This window comes from Eriocheir sinensis, chromosome 15 (genome assembly GCF_024679095.1).
Source record: "Eriocheir sinensis breed Jianghai 21 chromosome 15, ASM2467909v1, whole genome shotgun sequence".
Taxonomy (NCBI): Eukaryota; Metazoa; Arthropoda; class Malacostraca; order Decapoda; family Varunidae; genus Eriocheir; species Eriocheir sinensis.
In genome coordinates, this window is record NC_066523.1 from 15041236 (window position 1) to 15058735 (window position 17500).

A 17500-nucleotide genomic window follows, 5' to 3' on the forward strand; every position below is an offset into this window, starting at 1 on the left:
CTTCCAACGTTGTTACACTTTTTCGGCGGCTTTTCTAAACCTCAAAGCAATTTTTTTGGCCTCAGTTTATTCATTTTCTTATTTCGAATTCTTCCTACAATATTCTCCCTCTTATTGGGCTTATGTACTGAGGAGATATTCATTTGTGTGTGTGTGTGTGTGTGTGTGTGTGTGTGTGTGTGTGTGTGTGTGTGTGTGTGTGTGTGTGTTTCTTTCTACATATATTACTTTACACTTTTATCACTTTTCTTTTTGATCTTTTTTTTCTTTACTAAGGTTTTTAAAATTTCTTTTCTTTTCTAATGGTTCTCGAGTATCATTTCCTACATTTCTCTTTTTTTTTCTTTTATTATATTTCCTCGGTGTCCTTTTGTCTCTGCTTCCTCATTACTTAGTTCATTTATTTATTTCCTATTTTTCATCCTTCCTTCCTTTCCTCCCTTCCTTCCTTCCTTCCTTGCATATAGTGCCTCGATATCTTTACCTACACTGTATCTTCCTTCATTCCAGCCTTTTTCCCTTCGTCCTTCTTCCCTCAGCACTTCCTTCCCCCTCGTAACCCCTCCTTCTATTTTCCCCTCTTCCCTCCCTCCCTCTTTTCTCTCCCTTCTGCATGCACTTTCCCTCCTGATGGCCATTGCTTCCCGCCCCCGTTTAACCTCTCATGACCTCACATAATTGAACGCTGACCTCATTTCCCGCCCTCGCTACCTTCCCCCAGCTCTCCGCGGCCTTACTTTCCCTCCACTCCTCTCTCTCTCATCTCCCTTTTTTCTTCACCCCTCCTCATTGGCTCCTTCATAATGCTTCTCCTCTGATTTGTCTCTTTTCCTCCCTGTTTTGCCTTTTCCTCATAGTCCTGTTCCTGGTATTGTTGGCTTTTTCTTCTTTATTCCTAGTTTTCCTTATTATTTTTGGTTCTTTTTTTTCCATTTTTTTATCATTGTCTTCCTTCACCTTTTCCATTTTCCTTTCTGCTTAAATTTTCTTCTCCTCTTCAACGTTGTGGTCGTCATCATCCTTTTCGCCCTCGTCCTCCTCTTTGTCCTCCTCCTCCTCTTCCTCTTTCTTTTCCTAATATTGTTTACCTTTCCTCCTTTTTTTTTATCTTACTGTCTTCTGCCATAACAATAATAGTCTTGCAACTTCCTTAATCGTTGTTACTATTGTTCTTAGTAGTGTTAGGAGAGAGAGAGAGAGAGAGAGAGAGAGAGAGAGAGAGAGAGACAGATTTAAAGAACATATTAACACGTCAGTACTTTTCTTTCTTTTGTTTATTTGTTGTTGTTTATGCAACTGTATTATTTGTTCCTCAGGTGTTAGTCTTATCAATTTAACTCTTAGGAAAAGGATCAGTATTTCTCCATATCTTGTTATTTGTTTATTCTGCTTTGATTTTACCTTCATTGTATTACTTATTGAGTGGATTTGTCTATTTTTTCCCCCTAAGTAGCACATTTGATAAGTCACTAAGTATATGCATTAAAATATGGTGATTCACTGTCTAGCTATTAAAAGCTTGTCAAACATCCTCATATAACATTTTCCCCTTCCCTCGCTCTGCTTCTCTCGCACCGGGGCCGTCACCTCTAAGTCCAGCCATCAGCGTGTGGTTAATAAATCCTCATCCGTGTGCCGCCTTCATTAATTCATCTCCCTGAAGTAACAATTATTTCTCAGCGGATATCATTTTTCCTCATTCCCGCTTCGTCCTTCCCTCTGGTGGCAAAAATGACAGTCTGCTCGTCATTATAATGTCTACCGTTGCTTCCCTCATCTAAGATTTGTATTAATTAATTCATGAAACAATTGATTCAGTCTTTACTTAGTTGTTTAGATTTCCTCATGCCTTCCCCGCTGCTTTCTGGATGCCGACACTTACTTGGTCATCCATTGTTTGTGTATTTATTTATTTTCTTATTGCACTTATTAACTTATGAAGCTCTTGCATAACTTATTACTTCCATCGACATATTTCCTCGTTCATTTTACTTTTCTTTCTACGCGCAGCCTAGCAATCCATATACTATTTTTTTCTCTCATCAGAGTATTGCATGATTCATTAACCTCCGAAACACTTGCATTAGTCATTACTGGCATTAATATATTTCCTCGCTCCGTTCATTTTACTTTCTGGAATTCCGACGCGTAGCTCAGTCATCCACTCTGTTTGTCGGAATCTTCTCCTTTTGAGTATACATATCCTTCCTTTATTAATTAACGAATACAACATTCTAATTAGTTTTCACGTGTTTCCATGTGATCTAGGTCGCCACTCCTTTTACATTTTATAATTGTGATTCGTAGCTTAGTCATCCGTGTATTATTTCTAAAAGTCTCTCCCATCTTATTGTTTGCACTTACTAACGTTTGATTATGAGAGAAAAAACACTATCATTTAAACATAGCCATTAGCTATTTGTGACCCTGTGGAGGCAGTGCCTTACGGCACGTTTACATGTTTGTTTTGCTCTTGAACTAATACATTTCCATTTTCCTTTCTATGTGCTCTCCGGATGTCAACACGCAGGTGAGTACCAATACACGTTTTGTTCATCACAGTCGTCCCCGTGTAAGTACCGCATTCATTAACCCAATGACAGACGTGAGTAACATCTCGGCCATTTGCCTGCCATCTTTCCTTCATCCGCTTGGTGATCATTGCTCTAGTTGCGTCTTCTGTTGCGGGTTTTCCTTTGCACGTCAAGTATTCGTCCTCGACTCTCGTTATTGTGTGTGGAGGCGATGTGAAGTGTGAGTCATTCATCCACTCAGCATCGACTGCCTGTGTTTTTTTAATGGTGGTGCCTGATGCTGATGAGGACAGTGGTAGTAGTGGTGATAATACTGATGATGATGATGATGATGCGTTAGAAAAGGCAGCCGCTGTTAAAAGAATTATATTTCATTGTTTATTTTTTCATTCTGTGAAGTGGAGAAGTTTATGTGATGGTTGTTGACTTAGATATTTTTTTGTCAATAAGACTAAAGAAAAAAGAGCTGAAGGTTAAGAGCAATATCGTCATTTTTTTTTTTTTTTACAAGTGATGAGACAAATTGTTTTAATAGTTGATAAAAAGAGAAGTGACTTTCTGATCAAGGCAAAGCGATAATACTAAAACGATTTTTTTCTGTTTAAGATAATATGACACGAGTAAAATAATTCAAAGTGAAAACAAAAACCGAATCGAAGAAAACGATAATCTTAAGACCATAGATAACACACCCAAAGGTTATAAAAAGAACACGCAAAATTAATGAAACCGACTGAGGAAACAGAAAAAGAGGCAGAAAACGTCGCTATAGAGTGAGAAAAAAATCATTCACACCACAAACAAAACGAACTGAGAAACAAATATTAAAACTGAACTAAGCACCGACCGAAGACTAACAAACACTCGAAAACGCTCAGAGAAAGAACGAAAATGAGGGCGTAAAAAGTCTGATAATGGGCAACAAGACTCCTGATCGCAGCGATATTAGCCCAGACTCTCCTCCGCGACCGGGAACGAAAATGATCGCTCAATAACCCTTCCTCTTTTCCTCGCAAGGCATCGCTCGCTAATAATGGGTTGTATTTCAATTGATTCGAGGACCAATATAAGATTATAAATATTTTCGGACTCATTTGCTCCTAGTGGATAATATTGTTGGCAGGAGGAAGATGAGGAGGAGATGTAGAAGGAGGAGGAGGGGGAGGAGGAAGAGGAGGAGGAGGAGGAGCAGGAGGAGATGAAAGAGGAGAAAAAAGAATGAGAACATGAAGAATGGTGATAGTGATTATAATTAGAGGAGGAGGAGGAGGAGGTGATAATGATGATGAAGGAGAAGGAGGAAGGACAGAGTAATAAGAGAGACGATGATGAAAGCAATTACGATGATATCAATAGTAATTATAATAATGATACTACTACTACTACTACTACTACTACTACTAATAATAATAATAATAATAATAATAATAATAATAATAATAATAATAATAATAATAATAATAATGACAATAGTATTACATTCAGTGGTGGAAGAAATAGTAAAATGAGAGGAGTCTGTAACTCTGTGTGTGTGTGTGTGTGTGTGTGTGTGTGTGTGTGTGTGTGTGTGTGTGTTTTGCAAAGATGGCGTATTGAAGAGCAATGAAGGAAAGAAGGAGGGAAGAAAGGAAGAACTGGAAGAAACGTAAGGAAGGAGAGAGAGAAAGTCAAACTGAAAAGAACGAAGGCAGGAAGGAAGGAAGGGAGTATCACCAGTAAGCAAGTAAAGAAAGAGAGGCTGGAGGGCAGGAAGCGAGTAAGGAACTGGAGGAAGGCATCTCATCACAAGCCAGAATATATCACTTACATTCGCTTCGTTACACCTGCCATTGCCCTCTTTGAAAGACCCGGGAATTACTTTATGGAAATTACTACAAATGAAATCACAACCGCCACCTCCAATACATACCTTCTCTTCCTTCACCCTCACACCCTCCACCTTTGTACTTCACCATCATCACCTTTTTCTCTACCCTTCTTACTTTCATTTACCTCCTTTGCTTCTCCTTCTCCTCCTCCTCTTCTGCCTCCTGTTCAATCGGTATCTTCCTTCTACAATAATTATCTTCGCATTTCTCCCATTCCCATACTTTTCCTTCCTTCATCTCTACCTTATTCCTCGTTTCTTCTTTTCTCACACCATTCTTTAACCTCCTCTCCTCTCTATTCACCATCCCCAGACATTATCAATTTCTCCTTTCTTCATATCTCACTTATCCCACCTATCCCACCATTCCTTCCTTTCCCGTCTGCTCCTTTTCTTTCTCTCCGACGCTACTAGTCTTTTGCATCTCCTCCTTGTTGTCATCTCTCTCGCATTATTCCCGCGGCGCTGCAAAACAAATGCACGGAAGGAGGTTGTTGATAGGCTGGCGAGAAGATTGCAATTGTTAGTGTTGTCGCTTCTTGATTACTTCGACGACCCGCCAGACAGCCAGAGAGAAGGGAGGGAGGGAGGGAGAGTAGCGAAAAGAACCAGGGAGATAGATTGAAAAGGAGAGAGTAAGGGGTGGAGAGAAGGATGATATAGGAAGGGAAAAGTTGGAGAGAGAGAGAGAGAGAGAGAGAGAGAATGAGGGTAATAAGCACATATAAGAATACCAAGAATCTATCCTCCTTTTCTTCCCTCCTCCTCCCCTCCTTCTCCTCCTCCTCCTCCTCCTCAAGGTATAAAGAGGAAGAGCTCGGGATACTGATCAGCCAAACTCTCGAGGGAAAAAAATCTTGAGGAGGAGGAAAAACGAGTTTGTAGTGAGGAAAAATGAAGGATGGATTTCCGTGCCTCAAAGAACTAACTTCTCGCCTCCTTACACCTGCCCACGCGCGCGATCAAAGGTGAGCCCTCTCTCTCTCTCTCTCTCTCTCTCTCTCTCTCTCTCTCTCTCTCTCTCTCTCTCTCTCTCTCTCTCTCTCTCTCTCTCTCTCTCTCTCTCTCTCTCTCTCTCTCTCTCTCTCTCTCTCTCTCTCTCTCTCTCTCTCTCTCTCTCTCTCTCTCTCTCTCTGTTAGGTAAGTCTTATGTATTGTAAAATGTTGAAAAATCATGCTTATTTTTATTTTTTGGTTAGAAGGTAAATTTTTTAGGATGAGGTTAATCAGTGTTTCCGTATGACTTTTTGCGTGTTTGTTTATTTGCGTCAGTGTGTTTTTCCGATAGTGTTAATGTGTTTGAGGCTTACGTACACAAGTCAACTTCCTTTCTTCTTTAGTTCCTTCATTCCTTCATTCATTCCTTGACTGTTGTTCCTTCCTACTTGCCTCTTTTCCCTTTCTTCCTCCTTCGTTTCCTTCTTTCCCCTCTACCTATCTTCCTAAATCTATTTCTTGCTAATCTCCTTCCTTTCTTCTCACTTTTTTCCTTCCCACTTACCTATCTTTCTTCCTTTCTCCCCTTCCTTTCATCTTTCTTCCTCTCATTTACCCATTCGTTTCTCTTACTCCCTTGCTCTCACTCACCTTCTGTTTTCAGCCTATAGTGCGAACATATATATACTCTCCCTCCATCTCCACCACCACCACCACCACCAAACCAAAGGTGCCTCTCCCTTGTACTGTAATTAAGACACTCCAAGAAAGCCCCTTAAGCTCAAAATCTTAATTTCTCCTCCGATTCCTTTTCCATCCCCCTTCCTCCTCCTCCTCCTCCTCCCTCCCTACCTCTCCGCACTCTTACCTACCATCCTCGTACATCTCCTCCTACCTCTCTATACCCACCCACCCGCCCACCTACCTACCCTCTTCCTCTCCCTCCTTCCCTCCCTACCTTCTTCTTTTCTCTTCCTTCTCCTTCTCCTCCTCCTGCGACGGCTCCTTCCCCTCCCACTTAATTAACAATGCAATTAAAATGCTCAGTTAATTTCAATTTTCAAACTTCATTCCAGACTGATTATTCATTCCTCCTCTTGTTCCACACATTTTTGACCTCTTTACATTTTTTTCGGCGGCGCTTAATTTCCAGCGGAGAGCAACTTTGTTAATAACTTATTTGCATTCACAGGATTTTTGCCAACTCACGTATTCAGCTACAGGAGGAGGAGGAGGAGGAGGAGAGGAAAAGGAGGAGGAGGAGGAGGAGGAGGAGGAGGAGGAGGAGAAGGAGAGGAGGGGCTTAGAGAAGACGTAAGAGGTAGTGGAGGTAATTGTAGAAACGCAGTAGGAAAATGAGGGCGAGGAGGAGAAGAAGGAGGAAGACGAGGAAAATGAAATCGAGGAAGAAAAGAAGAAGAAGAAGAAAAAGAAGAAGAAGAAAAAGAAAAAAGAAAAAAAAAAGAAGATGAAGAGGAGGAGGAGGAGGAGGAGGGTCAAAGAAAGTCTCTAAAAGTGAAAAACGGAAGATGGAGAAGAAGGAAATGGAAAAACAAAGATGATAAGGATGGGAGAGAGAGAGAGAGAGAAGGTGAGCGGCGCGGCGGTGAGACCCAAAATAGGACAAGACGAATATCTAATTGAACGAAATAATCAAGGGATGGAAAAAATACAGACGAGACTTGAAGTATATGACGAAAAAAATACTTTGAGAACGGACTGGATGAAACAAGATGCTTTTTAATAGACCTTGAGGAGCATGGAGGAGGAGGAGGAGGAGGAGGAGGAGGAGAATGACTTATTAGAGGATTTCAGAGTTTTGGAGATGACTTGAAGGAGGAGAAAAGGTCCTAATGGTAGTGTTAAAGGAGATGACTTTGTTGCATTGATGTCCTGGAGATGGGATAAGAGGAGGAGGAGGAGGAGGAGGAGGAGGAGGAGGAGGAGGAGGAGGAACAAGAACATGGTGAAGAACGAATTAAAACAACAAAGAGAAAGAAATAACAGAGAAGGAGGAAGAGAAGAAGGTGAAAGAGAAAGCGTAGAAGGAATAAAAATAAGAAGATGAAGAACGAAATAAAGCAAACAAAAAGATAATAGGCAGAGGAGGAGGAGGAGGAGGAGGAGGTATACATATCCCGTGATCACCATACAGTCTATTGAAAACGATGCGCGTCACACAGTTCTCTAATTATGTATGTAATTATATATGTAATTTACGTTAATTACCTGTCTATTCCAACGCAATTTATGGGCCGGAAATCATTCTTTGGATCGGGATATATAATGATTCCTGAACCTCAATCACGTCTTTTGGGGGCAGTCATCTGTGCTAATGATCTCTTTGGCGGTTAATAAGGAAAGCATCATTAAAACTGGGAGTCATTCGTTAATCATTAAACGCTCACCGCATTATTGATTTCTTGCAACCAAATTTAACTTCGTGAGACACTTATTTCCTTTTTTCCGTTCGTTTATGATGTCTTGTGAATGCTGAAAACAATTAAAAACGTTGATTTATTAGTTTTTATACTCATTCCATTGTTTTCTGAATATAAGCAGATTCTAAGAGCCATTTACCCCCTTTTCTTGTGTATTCTCTTGCAGCTGAAAAAAAACACCATTTAGTTAATATATTGGTAATAATTTTCAAAAGTTCATTATTGGTTTTGTTTTCGAGACTGCGAGACTTTGTTGTTTTCCTTCATGAAAATAAAAAGAATAACAAATTAAAAACATTTACATATTGATTTTTAAAAGGCTCATCGTACTGCTTTCGAGTCATTTACTTTTTTTTTTATCTCACCCATCTATGGTTATGTTACCTTTTAGTAGATGCAAAGAGAGATATATCTGAAAACCAACATGGGTAATTTTTGAAAGATGATGATATTATTGAATGTAGTTTCGAGCGTCATTTTGATATGTCGACACGTCTGTGTTAATATATTTCTGTGAATCTCAAAAAAGCTGCGACTTTTTCATTCATGACTACTGATTACGGGACTGATTTACTTTAGCATATTTAACAGCCTTATACCTGCCTTGCTCATCCCTGTCAATACAACCTCCTGTCAATACTAATACAAGCTTAAAGACCTCGATTTATTCATTCCTTAACGTTCATCATATATTGAAATCTTCCAGCCCAATCTATTTGAGTGAGCGAATGATTTATTGACGATGATAATAAAGGAAATTCAAAATGGAGCTGAGATGCAATGTTTATTACTCAACGAATATTAATGTTTCCTTAATTGTAGCTTTTATACGACTGTTTGAGGTATTCATAGACGTGGATCTGAAGGCTTAACTCGCCGCTAACAAGGAGAAAACAACAAGTAAAGAGGGAGGAAATTACCCCCAAACCCTGATCTAATTATTGGCTACTTAACCGTCAATTACGTGTTTATCAGTTTCGGTTCCGCAATTAAGAAAACAATAAGAACCAATTAATATGCTTCTACGTAATGCAAAATATTAATTCTCGGAGACGAATAAAGTCACCGAGGGCTGTTGTTTTGTTTTTCCTCTCTTCTTCCTCTCTTCCTCTTCCTCCTCGTCCTCCTCCTCGTCCTCCTCCTCCTCCTCCTCCTCCTCCTCCTCCTTCTCCTCCTCTTGCTGCAGCTCTTCCTCTTCTTTCCCCTCTTCTCTTCTCCTCCTCTCCTCTTCCTCGTACTCGTTCTCCTCCTCATCTTCCTCCTCCTCCTCCTTCTCTTCCTTCTCTTCCTTCTCGTCCTCCACCTTCTCCTCCTCCTCCTTCTTCTCTTCCTTCTCTTCCTCCTCGTCCTCCACCTTTCTTCCTCCGAGTCCTCCTTTTCTTCTTCCTCTTACTCCTCCTCCTCCTTTTCTTCTTCTTCCTTCTCCTCCTCCTCTTTCTTCTCCTCCTCCTCCTCCTCCTCCTCCTCGCCGCGCATCTCACATTCACTCACATATTTACGGTCGCTCTGGGCTGATTACTTTACTAATGAAATAAATTTATTCTCCGTCTATTAATTAAGCGAAGGTGTTGAAAAAGGCGACGGCGGCTCCATTATCGGCGTATTGTCCTCCTCAATGTTTGATGTGGAGCAATGCCGAGTCGGGGAGGAGGAGGAGGAGGAGGAGGAGGAGGAGGAATAAATCGAATTCATCTCTTTTCCTCTTCTTTTTTCATCTCTTCTCTTCCTCTCCTTCACTAACCTCTGCTTTGCCTTTCTATCTCTTTTCATTTTATCATTTTTCCCTTTAATTCTTCCCTCCTCTCGCCTATTTCTTCCTCTCCTCTAATTTCATTCCTTTACTCTTCTTTTCTCTCTTTCCTTAGTCCACCCTCCCTCTCCTTCCTCTCCCTCACTCCTCCTCGTCTCTTTCTCCTCCCTTCTCTCCTCTCCCTCCTTCCTTCTCTTCTCTCCCTCACTCCTCCTCTTCTCTTCTTCCTTTCTCTCCCTCCTTTCCTTCCTACCTCCTACCTTCCTTGCTACCATCCTCCCTCCTACCTTCCGTTCTTCCCTCCTTACCTCCTCTCTTCCCCCCCCTCCCCCCCCTTCCCTCCCTCTCTAGGCCGCAGGAAATGAGATGTTCAGGATAGAAATTTACGGCTTTTCGTCCTGCAAACTTAACCGTGGCGCCCTATCCTTAGCTCTCTCTCTCTCTCTCTCTCTCTCTCTCTCTCTCTCTCTCTCTCTCTCTCTCTCTCTCTCTCTCTCTCTCTCTCTCTCTCTCTCTCTCTCTCTCTCTCTCAACCCAAAACTCACTTCAAATTCCTATATATACGCCTAAACAACAACCCTCCCCTCCTCCCCCCCTCTCCCATCCTCCCCCCCCCCTCCCCCGGTCCCGGCAAAGGTTAAATTACAACCCTCGAATCGTGACATTTAGAATCGCCGCGACGCCCCCAAATCTTTCGCCATTTCCCTGAACACTACTTCGGAACAATTCAATTTACATTTGCATACATAATCCAGGTGGCGACGGGCTGGGGGGAGGAGAGGAGCAGAGAGAGGGATTTTTTATTTATTTACTACTCTTCCTCTTCTTCTTTTTCTTCCTCTTCTTTTTTCTCCTTCTCCTCCTCTTCCTCCTCCTCTCTAAATTAAAACTGACTCTTTACTTACAACACTGCAGGCCGTTCCTATATGCCCTTTCTTTTTACACACACACACACACACACACACACACACACACACACACACACACACACACACACACACACACACACACACACGCACGCACGGACACACGGGCTCTATAGCGGTCTTCATTAAAAACTTGGCGATAATTACAATAACTTATTTGCCGCGTCACTTTTGCGAGTAATTAGTTTAGGAGACAGAGCTGGAGGGGGGGGGGGAGAATGGGGAGAGGGGAGTGTGAGGGAGGGAGGGAGGGAGGGAGGAAAAGGGAGAGGGGGGAGTAGAATGAGGGATGGGAGGCGATAGGAAAGGAAGGAGAGAGACACGGAGGAAATCAGAAAGAGAGAGAGAGGAGAAGACAGAGGAAAACAGGGAGGAAGAAACAAAGACTGAGAGCTGTGGAAGGAGGGAGAGAGAGAGAAAGAGAGGAAGAACGACAGGCAAGGAAAGCAAGAAGGAAAATAATTAGTGGGCGAGAAAGGGAAGGGGGCAGCTGGAGGCAGTGAGGAAGGAAAAGAAAGGTGAGGGAGAGAAGGAAGAATGAGAGAGGGAAAGGGGAAGAACTGGAAGGTGGCGATGGCGGAGGCGTCAGGTAACAAGCATCAGGTGTGCTCTGGTCACCTGCAGCGCCTCAGAACTCGGGCTCACCTTTAATGGTCTTAATGTGTCAATTAACTACACCTGTAATATGGATGTTGAATTAAATGGCTCGCATTGCTCATCAGAAACACAGGACTCCTCAATTTTTAATGTGTTTTCGCTCTAAATAAAGGATACCGCGGGATGGACGGCCAGAAACACGCCTCTTTTAGTGTATTAATGTTGGGGGAGCGACAGCGCCTCCGTCAGTAGCGATTGGCTGATGGGGAAGGACGGGGGAGGGGGAGGGAGGGGAGTGTGGCTGTAGGTGTAGGACGTAGGGAGGGGAAAAGGAGGAGAGTGAGGAAACGAAGATGAAAAGCAAGGAAATCAGAGGGAGAGGAGAGGTAGATAGGAAAGAGTAGTAGAGAAGGGGATAAAAGGGGGAAGCGGAAGAAAGAGGAGGATAAAAAGCAAGAAAAGCAGAGGGAAACGAAAGGTAGGTGAGAAACAGGAGAAGAGAAGGAGATGGAAGAAAGAACAAGGGGAAGAAAGGAGGATTCAAGGGAAGAATAAATGGAGGCGGGAGGTGGGATGGAATAAAAAAAGAGGAGAGGAAAGGATAAAAAGAGGGAGAGGAAGAGCAGTAGTTTAGATGATTGAAGAGAGAGTGTCGTCATTTCTCTCTCGCATTATTTCTTGAAGACTTCCTCTCTGATACCATTTTAATACATATTTTTCACGTGTTTTTTCTCATCGATAGAACATGATGCAGTAATGAAAACAATGCCAATTAAAACCCAAACGCATTAACTCATGGATGTTCTTTTTTTCTATTTTTGTTATTTTTTTGTCATTTTTGTTTTAGTTTCTGCTTTTTTTTTTGGCTTGTGGAGTGTTTGGATGAGAGAGACCATGTGTGCGATAATCTTGCTTCTTAATCTCTCTCTCTCTCTCTCTCTCTCTCTCTCTCTCTCTCTCTCTCTCTCTCTCTCTCTCTCTCTCTCTCTCTCTCTCTCTCTCTCTCTCTCTCTCTCTCTCTCTCTCTCTCTCTCTCTCTCTCTCTCTCTCTCTCTCTCTCTCTCTCTCTCTCTCTCTCTCTCTCTCTCTCTCTCTCTCTCTCTCTCTCTCTCTCTCTCTCTCTCCCATCTTATTTATCACAGGCGGACAAAAACCTCGCGAGTAACACTTCATAATGTAATTAAGTGATGTGTTTGCTCGGGAAATCGGGGAAAAAAAAGAAGCGCCGTCACTTTTTTATTCTTTTACTCCCTCCGCCTTTTTTGTCCGGCGAAGTTTGAAAGATTAGGCATAAAGTACTGTTATTAATGCGCCACTTGGACTTAGTTTCCCGGAAAGATCGGAAAGTTTTGGAACGGCATTTTATATCCCGCCGCGATGTCAAGTTATCGTATTCGTTTCATTAGGAGGAGGAGAAGGAGGAGCTGAGAAGACGTGGAGAGAGGAGGAGGAGGAGAAGGGACCAGAGGAGAAGGAAGAGGGGGGACAAAGCGAGGAGAAGAAGGAGGAGGGACAAGAGAAGGAGGAGAAGGGACCAGAGGAGAAGGAAGAGGGGGGACTAGACGAGAAGGAGAAGGAGGAGGGACCAGAGGAGGAGGAGAAGGAGGAGGTACCAGAGGAGAAGGAAGAGGGGGAACTAAACGAGGAGGAGAAGGAGGAGGGACCAGAGGAGGAGGAGAAGGAGGAGGAGGAGGAGGAGGTACCAGAGGAGGAGGAAGAGGAGGAGGAGGAGGAGGAGGAGGAGGAGGAGAGTTATGGAGATGAGGGAGAAGGAAGGTACGAGCTGAAGAGAGGGATGGAGATGAAAACTTCGGAAAGAGAGGAAAAGAAAGAGTGAGAGAGAAAAAAGAATGAAGTGAGGACTGAGGGAAAGAAACCCCCTTTGGGAAAGACGTTTTGGGAGTGAAGGAAAGAAGGAAAGAATGTGGGAAGAAAGACGGAGGAGGAAAGAAGGGAAAGGAAAATACTCTAAATGAAGACGAGGAGGCGCATAGCCGGCACCCTCATCCCTTGCTCTTCTTTTTTTCTTATTGTTATTTTTATTCTTAATCTTATTCACATAAATGCTATATGAATAATCACCACTTGAACGGATTTACACTGCAGGAAATGTGACAAATGAGTTTAAGTGAATGGATAGGCTTAGTAGTGAGTAGCGGATTAGGGGTGGGGGGGTGGGGGGGGGAGGGGGGCAGGGTATGCAAGCGATGTTCTGTAATGAATGATAACGAAGGATCCAAAATTTAAAGAGAGACAAAGAGAGAAAAGATTTGTATGCACTGTTTCTTCTATCTCCAGTATACATGTGTCTATATATTTGCGTTTATCTATGTATCTATGCATCAATTTTGTCTCTACATACATATTTCTCCCTTTATATTCATCTATCTATCTACGTATTCGTGTACCTACCTACTGACCTCCATACCCAGCTAACATTTATAACGAGGAACTTAAACATTATAAAAATAGGATCGTATTATAAGATATTTCGCCGGACAAGAACACATATTTGACAAAGCTTTCGTAGAAGTTATAGGCATTTCCAGGAGTAGTTTTATGACCCTGGTGGTAGTGTGACCCTTCTTCTGTACCGCAAACCTCAGGAAACACCCATTAGAATCCGACTGACCCCCTCTTTGACCTTTAGAATAGCTGAATTATTTTCCTCTCTTCCCGTCCTTCATCCCATTATCTCTCTGTCCCTCTCTGGCCTGCTCTCAGTTCGTCTATCCATTTGTTTTCTTCTCTTCCTGTCAGCCTGTTTTTTCTGTCTGTCCACCCGCCCGTCCTCCCCTCAGCCATAGGTCAAATAATGCCAGAGTGATGTTGAGAGATAGGTTTTGAGGTGGCCTGACAATATTTCACGGAGACTCTCGGTTCATTTGTTTTAGTCGAGTTACCGAGGGGGGAGAAAGGCCGCCAATTTTTCATCCGTTTCAAGGCTCGACTGATCAACCGGAAATTTACTGACTTAGAGCATTGCCTGACTGACTTACTGACTGACTGGGAGTGACGTAAAGGAAAGGGAAGGGAAGAGTAGACGAGGGAAGAGTGAAGGAGAGGAAAGGGAAGAGAAGACAAGGAAATGATGAAGGAAAGGAAAGGGAAGGGAAAACGATGCGGAAGTGAGGGAATGGGAAGGGAAGGGCAGGCGACTGGGGAGTGAAGGAAAGGAAAGGAAAGGGAAGGGAAAGGAAAACAAGACAACGGATGAGGAGGAAAAGGACACGAAGGGAAGAGATTAGAGTAGGTCATTTTTTTTTGTGTTTGTTTTGGAAATAGCTTGATTTATGTGAGAGCAAGCTTAACCTAACCTAGCCTGACCTAATCTAACCTAATATAACCTAATCTAAAGTGACCTAACCTAACACGACTTTTCATAATTTGGCTAGCCCAGGAAACGTCGCTTAATATGACCCAACATGGATGAATAGGCTAACCTCACCTTACCTAATTAACCTAACCTTACCTTTGTCATGATTTTTCTTCGTTTCTCTGTCCTTCCTTCATTCTTCAATCTTTCCTTTCCTTCCTAATCTTCATAATTCCTAAGTACACGATAATTCTTTGTTATTTCGTTCCTTCCTTGTATTTTCCTTTCCCTCCAGCATTTCTTTCTCTCTCTGTCCTAATTCCATCCCTTCCTTCATCTTCCTTCACTTCTAATTTGCCTCATCCTCTCTTCTTTTCCCTCACTCTTCCTTTCCCTTCCCTCTCTTTCCCTCTCCTTTCCCTCTCTTTCCCTCCCCCTACCCTCTCCTTCCCTTCCCTTTTGTCCTCCTTCCTTCCATACTCAATGTGAAAAAGAGAAACAGAAAAGAAAAAGAGATAATAATGATAAGAGAGGTATAAAAAAGCGAAAGAAAAAAAAAGAAAGAAAAAAAAAAAAGAGACAGAAAGAGAGAGAGAAAGAGGACGCGGCATAAGTGAGACAAGAACGCCAGTGTTTTGTTAGCCGGTCCAATTCCAACGTCTCTCTCTCTCTCTCTCTCTCTCTCTCTCTCTCTCTCTCTCTCTCTCTCTCTCTCTCTCTCTCTCTCTCTCTCTCTCTCTCTCTCTCTCTCTCTCTCTCTCTCTCTCTCTCTCTCTCTCTCTCTCTCTCTCTCTCTCTCTCTCTATCTATCTATCTATCTATCTATCTATCTGTCTCTCCCCCAACCACTCCTTCTCTCTCCATCTATCCGCATCTTCCCCCTTTTCCCTCGTTCTCTCTTTATCTCCCCTCCCGCTCTCTCCCCTCTCGCTCCCTCTCCCCCTCACCCCCTCTCTTTCTCTCTCTCTCTCTCTCTGTGTTTGCCGCAAAATCTTTAGGAGGGCGGTGGCGCTAGGAATTATGACAAAATCTTGGGCCGCGCGTCCTTAATAACGTATGAATATTCAGGACAACTCGCCAAAAAGATATAAATTGCCACTCTGTTCAGACCCCCAAAACTCGGCCGACTCTTACAAGCCGGCGAACACTTAAACTTAGAGGCGACTTTTGTGTGAGGGGAAAATGAAGCAAATTAGGGACGTGGAAGAGGAGGAAGAGGAGGAGGTGGAGGTGGAGGATTGGGGTGTGTCGGGTCGGTGGTGGTGGTGGTGGTTGGGGAAAATGAAAGTGGGAGGGGCAAGTTTTAGAAATGGAGGAGAAGGAGGAAGAGGAGGAAGAGGAAGAGCGGAACTTAGTGGAGGGAAAGGAAGAGGCAAGTGGAAGGAGGAGGCAAAATGAACACACACACACACACACACACACACACACACACACACACACACACACACACACACACACACACACACACAACTTAGTATTAATCTCTCTCTCTCTCTCTCTCTCTCTCTCTCTCTCTCTCTCTCTCTCTCTCTCTCTCTCTCTCTCTCTCTCTCTCTCTCTCTCTCTCTCTCTCTCTCTCTCTCTCTCTCTCTCTCTCTCTCTCTCTCTCTCTCTGTATACTTGTCTTTTTCTGGAGGTACTTTTCTCCCTCTCAGTTTGAAGTCCTGCTCGTTTTACCTCATTATAAACACTTTTCTCTCTCCTCTCCCTTTCCTCCTCCTCCTCCTCCTCCTCCTCCTCTTGATCCTGCTTCTCCTCTTCCTCCTCCTCGACCGTCACCACCTTATTCTACATACCTCTTCTTCCTTCATTTCTTTGCTCTCTTCTTTTCAGCTTCTTTCTCCTCCTCCTCCTTCTTCTCTTCCTCTTAACCCTCTTCTCCTCCTCCTCCTTCTCTCTCTCTCTCTCCTCATCTTCATCTTTCGCCTATTTCCATTTTTCTTCCTCCTCCTCATCCTCCTCTTTTTCCCTCTTCTTTTTTTTCCTCCCCGTCCTTAATACTCACCTCAGTTTACTTGTTTAGTGATGTTTTCTTCTGTTTCTCTCCATTATTTGACTTTTTATTAATTCCAACTTTTTAAGGCTCAAAGTAATCTCGAGTGAGGTGTCTGTCTGTCTGTCCGTCTCTCTCTCTCTCTCTCTCTCTCTCTCTCTCTCTCTCTCTCTCTCTCTCTCTCTCTCTCTCTCTCTCTCTCTCTCTCTCTCTCTCTCTCTCTCTCTCTCTCTCTCTCTCTCTCTCTCTCTCTCTCTCTCTCTCGCTCTCGCTCTCGCTTTGTCTTTATCTCTTTCAAATTTTGTCTCAGTAAAGTTTTTTTTCTTAAGTGTAATTTCTTTCTTTCCTGCGTCTTCTCTTTTTTTCTTCTTTTGCGTCTCAGAGATCCTGTTTCCAGTCTTTATCATATATTTTCTCCACTCTTTTTTTTCTCGCTCTTGCTTCCCTCCTTTTTTCCTCTTTCTCTCTCTCTTCGTGGAGGGTTGTTTACTAATATTCTCTTTTACCTTTCTTTGGTGGTTGTGTATTATTTTTTTCTGTTATATTCTCGTTTGCGTTCTTTTCTTCATTTGTAGACTCACTTTCATTTCATATATATAATTATCAACTCCCTGGTCTCTTCTTTTTCCTCATCCTATTTCCTTTTTCTTTTTTCTCCTTTTCACTATTTTATTTCTTCTTCCTCCTTTGCTTCCACTTTTCCACCACCTCTTCCATTCACTGCTTCATTTCCTTACCACTTTTCATTTTTCATTTCTTCTCTCCCTTCCTCTTCTTACTTTTCTAAACTACTTATTACTTTCTCGTTTCTCATCCTTACTTCCTCTACTCAATCCCTCTTACTCGACCTCCTCCTCCTCCTCCTTACCTCCCCCTGCCTCCCCTCCTCGTTCCTGCCCTCATCCCCTTATCTTCCTCTCTCTCTCCCTGCTTCTCCCCTTTCCATATCATCCTTCTTCTATTCACTTGTCTTCTCTCTTATCTCCAAACAACGTTACCACTTCTTCCTCTTTTCTGCCTTCTTTGCCTCTCTTCATCCCTCCTTCCCCTTGTCCTTCCTGCTTTTCCTGTTTCTTTAATCCTTACTACCCTTGCTCCTCCTCTTCCTTTTTCCTTCCCTCTCTTCTTCCTTTACTCGTT

General features: G+C 42.8%; 1 protein-coding gene across 1 annotated transcript in view; it reads left to right on the forward strand.

Moving 5' to 3' along the window:
* The window catches only part of LOC126998715 (uncharacterized), a 135866-nt gene that overhangs the window by 105915 nt on the left and 12451 nt on the right, over window positions 1-17500 (forward strand). The window lies entirely within an intron of this gene.